The sequence below is a fragment of the Chenopodium quinoa genome, unplaced genomic scaffold, assembly GCF_001683475.1.
Source record: "Chenopodium quinoa cultivar QQ74 unplaced genomic scaffold, ASM168347v1, whole genome shotgun sequence".
Classification (NCBI taxonomy): domain Eukaryota; kingdom Viridiplantae; phylum Streptophyta; class Magnoliopsida; order Caryophyllales; family Amaranthaceae; genus Chenopodium; species Chenopodium quinoa.
In genome coordinates this window covers 464,083-471,806 of record NW_018744931.1, presented here as the reverse complement: position 1 = coordinate 471,806, position 7,724 = coordinate 464,083, and the positions used below count along the sequence as shown (strand labels likewise).

General features: G+C 37.6%; 1 long non-coding RNA gene across 1 annotated transcript; it reads left to right on the top strand.

The window, feature by feature from the left end:
• The first annotated feature begins 1,055 nt into the window (after positions 1-1,055).
• On the top strand, positions 1,056-2,859 carry LOC110706182. The gene is made up of 2 exons (XR_002508259.1): positions 1,056-1,937; positions 2,068-2,859. It is a non-coding gene; the product is annotated as an uncharacterized LOC110706182 (long non-coding RNA).
• The last annotated feature ends 4,865 nt before the right edge of the window (positions 2,860-7,724 follow it).

The window sequence follows — 7,724 nt, the reverse complement described above, 5'->3', positions numbered from 1 at the left end:
GTCGTCGCCTGTTACAGTGTGACACCTGTCACAGGTAACACGTGACCAGTACGTGCCACCTGTGAGGGGCAAATGATTAGGGGATTTTGCTCCCACCAATCGGAATGCGCCACGTGGGCCAATCAGGTCCTGCCAAGTGTCCCCCAGTTGGAACTGTCAGGGCTTGCCACGTGGCACGCGCTTATTCGTCCACCTTGGACCTATTATGTCATGACATGTGGCATACTCCATGCCTAATGGAGAAACCGGCCACCCAGGCCCAACTTCCGAGGGAAGCCCAATCAGCCCTAGGTTAACCTAAACCTAGGATGGGCACGTTTCCCAAGGTTATAAATACCTCCCTTAATCCTCATTAAGGGGGATTACGAAAAAACACATTAATTACACACAGTAATAACCGGCTGATCTCGCTAACAAAGCAGATTACCTACATTAAACACTCTCACCTAGAGAGACCCAATCACTTTAATTTCCGCATTAATTACTCCTTAATCAAGTACTAACTTGACCGTTGCAGGCGGAGCTCCCACCACCAGGAGTCTCCGTTATTTTGCAGGTACAGGCGTCCGGTTCCTGTCTAGGAATTGTAACTCTCCCGCAGGACATCAAAAAACCCCGAAACAAATGGGGTTTCTCAATAATTCATAAAGCTCAAGCTATTTCCGTTCTCTTTAATCGGAAGAGCTTTGGAGTGGCTAGACAAGGAAGTGAAGCTTGATTCCTTGAGAACTTGTTGGGATGAGGTAACTAAAGAGTTTCTTTCTTGTTTCTACCCTCAAAAGAAGACTATCGAGGCAAGAACTCTAATCCAAAATTTCAAGCAAAAGCCTGTGAGAGTTTTTATGAGGCTTGGGAAAGATACAAGCTAAGGCTTATCAACGAGAATGTCCTCACCATGGAATCCCGACCTACCAAATCATACAAATTTTCTATGGAGGATTGAGTCCCAAAGGGAAGTCATATCTTGATGCCGGAGCTGGAGGCCCGATTATGAACAAGACCGAGGAAGAGGTTGTAGATATAATTGAGGATGTAGTTTGTGACATGGATTGGCAAGAGGGAGAGAGAGAGTCTACAAGCAAGATTGGCTCTACGGTCTATTCGATTGATCATCTCAATGCAATCAATTACTTGTCTTCCCAAATTTCAAACTTGGGGAAAGAGATGACATTGATCAAGGCCATGCTAGAGAGTGCCTCTTTTATTGCACCAAGTCTTCCCTCCCACATTCACTACTACAAAAATGGTTAAAGGAACCTATAATAAATGACTTGTTGATTAATTCAACGGCTCTCTTCAATATATTAGATCTGATATTAGTGATAACGGGTCTCTTATGTATCAAAGGACCCGCAAAAAGATGGAGGGAAAAAAAAAAAGAGATCCATAATTGACTTAACAGGTTTCTTATATGTGTAATGGCTCACCACTTAAAGGATTGATAACAAAACCCTATTCTTTCTCTTTTTATTCCCTATTTCAATTCTGATCACAATTCATCCTCTTCACGCCGCTTTCCTTCTCTAAAAATGATAACAGCTTTCTCTATCTACAACAATGGGTTCTCCATTACAATCCTAGAGCCGCTTTATTTCTCTCTCTTCTGGGTCCTTCCCTTTCTGGGTTTCTCATTCCTCTTTTTGTTCCGGCGTTTCGCGGCTTCTCGCTGGTGGTGTAGTGGTGTGAGGTGTCCACCTCTGAAAACAATTTCAGATCATAAAACATCAAAAACAAAAATCATGGGTTAATAACAATGGTGTTGAAGTTTCTGAACAAGGATGGCATGCTGGAAGCCTTCGAAACATTGAAAACGTTTGGAAAGCCGAGCAAAAACACGAACAAGAACAACGCAAATTAGAGGAGCTTCGCAAGCAGATTCTTGAGGAGAGAGAATGCGATGAATTCCGTGTTCTTCAAGAGCAAGCTGGCCTTACCCCGTAATTTTATCATCATTATCTCTTCTAATCATCCAATTTTATTACCTTTTTTTTAGATTTGATTTTGTGACTGATCTAAGGTTAGGGTTCTTAATTTGCTAACCCATGATTTTTGTTTTTGATGTTTTAGGAGGCAAGAAAGATGGAAATGTTTGTTGATTTATTAAAATGTAAAATTTGGGGCTTTTCTATTCTAATTTTTTTGTGGTCCATATGTTGTGAACTATCTTTGATTTTATTATTTCTGTTCCACCCTCTCTTATCTAGATATTACCTGTTGGCTGTCGCCTTTTCTTTTCAATTCTTTGTGGATTGCGTGCCTTTCTTTGGTTGTTGCTCTTTAATTTTTCTTTTTTCTCCCACCAAAGGTTGCTGTATATTTTAGGAATATCATTTTCTACAGTTGGTTCTGCATCTTTCCAGAATTTTGTTAATGGACTCTGCTTCATATTTTTAGCTGAACAATCTTGAGAAAATTTTGCTCGTATAAAGATATATTGGACCATCTTCTCATCTCTCTTTTGGGACATTCTGTTTTGATAAAATTTGATTGATTGATCTTACATAAGGTTTTAGTTCCATTATTCATGAGTATTTATTCGTTTATATGGATTCTCAATTATAACATTCATTATTTATAATTTAAACAATTTTTTTGTTGGGATTTTATGTTCGTTGATTTTTATTTTTTTTTATCATCTGCTTGATGTCATTACAATCAAACAAAGAAGGTAGCAAATGGAGCATGTACTCAAGTCTAATTATGTAATTGTAATTGTAAATTTCAATAAATTTAAACAATTTTTTTGTTGGGATTTTATGTTCGTTGATTTTTTTTTTTTTTATCTCATCAATTTGAAGTGTAATTTGCATGTTACATACAAATTAAGTATACAAATTACTAATACCAATTTATAATTTAGCTCCTCAATTCTGCTTATTTGGAAAGACCATAAAATTAATAAAAATGCAAATCGAAAAAAAAAAAACACAAATAATTTTTTATATTTTTTCAAAATATAAAGAACAAAGAGACCCGTTATTTGACATGACAGGTTTGTTTTATACAATTAAACAGACCCCTTATATCAAGCAATGGGCCTTTTTCTCTTCGAAACTATCAATCTCATCGCGTAAATAACATACCCGTTGTCACCGTTGTCAGTGACAACGGGTCTCTTTGTCCGCACAAACAGACCCTTATGAGAAAGGGTCTCTTATTCAAAGAAACCCCTGAGATAGAGACCCGTCCAGAGGTGGTCTCTCAAGCATATTTCAACGGGTCTCTTTGCCTATTTTTGTAGTAGTGATTAAGGGGAGAGAAACGTCTTCTAACTCTACTCCTCCTTCTACTTCAAGTAATATGCCAAGTGATTGTGTCTTTTGTGATGTTTGTGGGTCTTATGACCATGAATCCTCTAGTTGTCCACATGCTTTTGAGAATTGTGATGATGTTGAAAACAATGATTGTGAGCAAGTGAACTTTGTTTCCAACAATAACAATGGACATAGATTTGATGGTCTAAGGAATTTTGGGACTAGGAATGCTCATTAACAAGGTGGTTTTGATAACTACAACGATGGTGGTTATAGGAACCAAGGAAATCAAAGTTTTTGAGGTATCTATAACAATCAAGGTTATAGTAACCAAAATCAAGGCAAAGGGTATGGAAATCAAGGCCAATCTCATAGCTTTGGTGGCCAACACCAAAATTTTGGCAACAATCAAGGCCAAGGTAATTAGAACAATCAAAATAGGGGCAATTTTCAAAACAACAAGCAAAGGGGACCCCTATCCGGATTTTCTCCAAGACCTCAAGGCAATGGTGATAATTCCTATGTTCAACCCCCATCTTCCAAGACTACCTTAGAGGAGATCATAGAAAATCAGACAAAGATCTTGAACACTTACATTGCGGTAAGTGATAAGATGTTTAATAAAATGATGACACATACTAAGATGCTTAAGACCCAAATCACTTAACAAGCCAATACCTTGAAAGATTGTGTTATCCCTTCTTCATTACCCTCTGAAGGAGTTGATCCTAAGAAACCAGTGTATACCATCACCAAAAGGAGTGGGAGAGTGCTTGAAGATAGAGTTTCTAGGATGAGTGAGGAGGATGAGAAGAAGAGTGACTCAAGTGAGGAAAATGAAAGGAATGGTGTCCTTCGAACAAGTGTACTATTCCGTTAGTGAGTTAAGAATTATTAGAAAGCTAATATATTCAGTAAGGTCAAGTGATCGGAATGCCTGGGTGGAGGCCGCTTCCGATTAGTAATATTAATGCATAATTAATATTACAGCTTAATCTTGACTGAACCCTTCGGGTCACGCCCAAGCAACTAACGAACAGAAGCGACGAATTAATCCGGAAGGAATTAATAAGTCATCCGAGTAATTCATATTTAGACGTCGGGAATTCGAGCTTAGAGCGTCGAAACCGAACGTTAGAAGTCAAGTCGAAAAATAGTAAAAGACGAGACGTGAAAATAATAATAAATGAACAAAGACCAAAATACCCCTAGCATCGGAACACCGAGTGCTAGAAGGTATAGCATAGCTAGCAGCCCGCACCAAGTGCAGGGCTTGCTAGGAGGCTGCAACTAGCAGCCCGCACAAGGTGCACGGCATGCTTGCAGCAGCAGCCCGCACGCAAGTGCATGGGGTGCCAGTCGAGAGAGTGCGAGCAGTAGCCCGCATTTTGTGTTGCGGGGATGGCTGGGTCGAGAGAAGGGAAACAACAAATGGGAAGCCCACTTGGGTGCCTTGGTGCCCAATTGAGAGTTGCCAAGTGGCGCAAGGTGAGGGAGAGAGTGGGGAGCTAGTTTGGTGCCCCCCTCCTCCAAATGGTCCTCACCTAACCTCTCACATGAGTTTTCCACTTGTTGATTTATTACTAGTTTGATTATTAATTTTATTTTAGCTTTAAAATAAAATGGGAAAATCTGATTCTCCTACATTGATGGGAGAGCTTTTCACACTCATGCATTTCCCTACAAACACTCAAGTTGGGGTATTGGGAAAAACACTTGAGTAAGAGTTGTAAAAGGAATCACCATTGTGAAAACCTTTGAACTCATAAATTACTCGGGTTTTGGCCGGGCTTTGCTAACTTAAAGGCATTGGACTGTTTTCGGTGGTCGAGTTGTGGGTGGACTATCGTTGGAGGCCGTCGTAATTTCGAGGCTTGCTTTCGAAGTATGAGCCCCTTCCGGTTGGGCGAAGAACGCTCCAAAGGTAATTATTTTATCTTAATCTTGTGATTAATTTAATTATGTTTATGGTTTTATTTATTGCGAGTGCGGTCTTGTATTTGGGTTTGTTTCCGCGGTGAGTCGGACTCACCAAACCCCAACAGCGGTATCGGAGCCTCGCTTGTTTATTTCTAAAATCATAATATTTTTCATGGTTTTTTTATAGCTTAATTTTTTGTATTAAGTTGCTAATTAGATTAGGGTTTGTTTGGCATTATTGTGGTTTTCTGTTTTTTGGTTTTTTGTTGTATAAAAGTATATGATATATGTCACATAATAAATAAAAAATTATTTAAACTTATTAAAATCATAATAATTTTGAAAACTGACAACAAAAAAGTGGAAACACCTTTTTCTTGTTTCTTGTTTTTGGTTTTTAGTTTTCAAAAAAAAGGAAACTGAAAACCGAAAATGATACCAAACAACCCCTTAGTAGCTCGTTTTATTTATTTTAACCTCGTATTAAAGCTGTATGCCTGTCTTCATCCCCGAACCCAGATTTCGACCAAAAAATACTGAATTTTGGGTGGAAAAGGTGTTATGGAAATGGTTTTACCCTTTAAGGACTCGGTTATTAGCCAAAAAACGACCAGAAATGCACTTTTCGAGGGATTTTTCGTCAAGACGAAAAATTTTAAGTCTTTCTAACCTTGAAAATTAATTGCATATTTATGGTGGCTATGTAATTGGTTCAATACATATTTTGTATGCAATTTTAAACCTCTTTAGGCATGATTACTTGGAGGTAATTTGTGTTTGAAAGCTTGATTTTACTTTTCACATCATTGCAAACTAATTGCATTAAGTGTGAAATTGTTGTTCTTTGAGGCTTCCAAGTACTAAAGATTCAATCTTTAATTATATTAATTGATTGAAACTTTGAGTTACTAAATTCCATGAATATTTGTTGAAATTTGTTGATTCAATCATTTTTTAGTTGATTGGAATCATAAAGTTTGAAACTTGTGATAGAAATTTGTTTATCTTCATATTGGAAGATATAATTTTTTCAAGGATTCACAAGTATTAAAGTTGGAATCTTTATTGAACTTATGTTCATTTTTCAACACCCTTTTATTTTGTCAAAAACTCAAGATTAATTTAAATTAATTAAATTGATAGTGAGTAATTGCCCTCTTATTTTTGTTGCACCAAGTTAAACCAATTTTATTAAAGAATGGTTCTTGGAAATAATTTTGGTTACATGCACTTGGATGATTTTTTATTTAAGTTAGACTTGTTTAAATTTTCAATTTTGCTCACGAAAATTAGTTCTAAAATTAATTTAGAATTAATAAATTGTCACGCGAAATTTGGGATTAAAATCCCGAGGCTATGGCATGCAAATCGAGGCAAATCCTCCCTTGGCTACCCGGGCTGCATAGCAGCCCGCATGTGGCTGCCAAGGGCATGGTCGATGCGTGCGGCCATGTGCGTGGGGGTGTGCAAGCGTTTAGTGCTTGTATGTGCTTGGTGTTTTGGTGCAAAGGGGCAAGCAGCCGTGGCCTTGTGTCTAGCACCTTGTTACCCGTAGCAAACGCTACTATGGTGTACCTAGCTAGTGCTACGTGGGGTGGTGAAGGCACGTGCGCCAAGCCGTATAGTGCAGGGTTGTTAGACAACCTTGACTTTCGTGTGGCACGTATGTAGTGCGTGAACCACTTGAGTACGGTTGGCTTCGTGTTTGCTTTTTTTTCCGTTTTAATTATTTTATTAATCTAATTTGGTTTTAATTATTTTAATAAATTTTGGAGGCTAGGCCTCGGTTTTTGAGCGGCATTGGAAAAATTTATTTTGATAAATATTTGGGTTTACCGACTTAATTAATTGGATTAATAAAGTTGGATGCGGAATTTAGTGGGAGCTTCATTTATTATTTTCATAACCGGTTAAACAACTTTGACTAGTTTTAATTAGGCAAGTTAATCGGATTAACCACCTAGATTAGTTACTAGTGCGCGCGTTTGTTTAATGCATTATTACTTGTTTGTTGTTGTAAAATGTATGGGCCATTCACAAATAGTGAACGGATGAATGGAATATATATTCTCTCACAAGTTTTATGAAATGACAACTAGTGGGACCCGATTAGGATAGAAAATACGGACTACGTGCCGTGATGTATTTTTGTAAATCTAAATACGGTCTACGCACCATTAATTATTTTTATACCTTAATATTTAGATTAGTCCTAATCGTAGATACTAGTATTTGCATAGTTTGGTTAAGTCTTGAAGACGGAGTTACTTGGAAGACGAAGCCTTGAAATTGCAAGTGAAGACCTTTTGAAGACTTGAAGATTTCAAGGGGTCATGCTAGTTGCCAATATGCATCTTATACTTATGCTTTATATTTATGCTAGTGCTTATATATGAATGATATGTTTGATGCATGTTTAGGCTTTCTTTATGTTGCGATGATTAATTAAGTTCACTTAAATCAACCAACATAGAAAACCTAGATCCCTAATAATATTGAGTTAAACTTGCCTTTCCAAAACAATACTTGCACACCGAATGAGTGTAATGG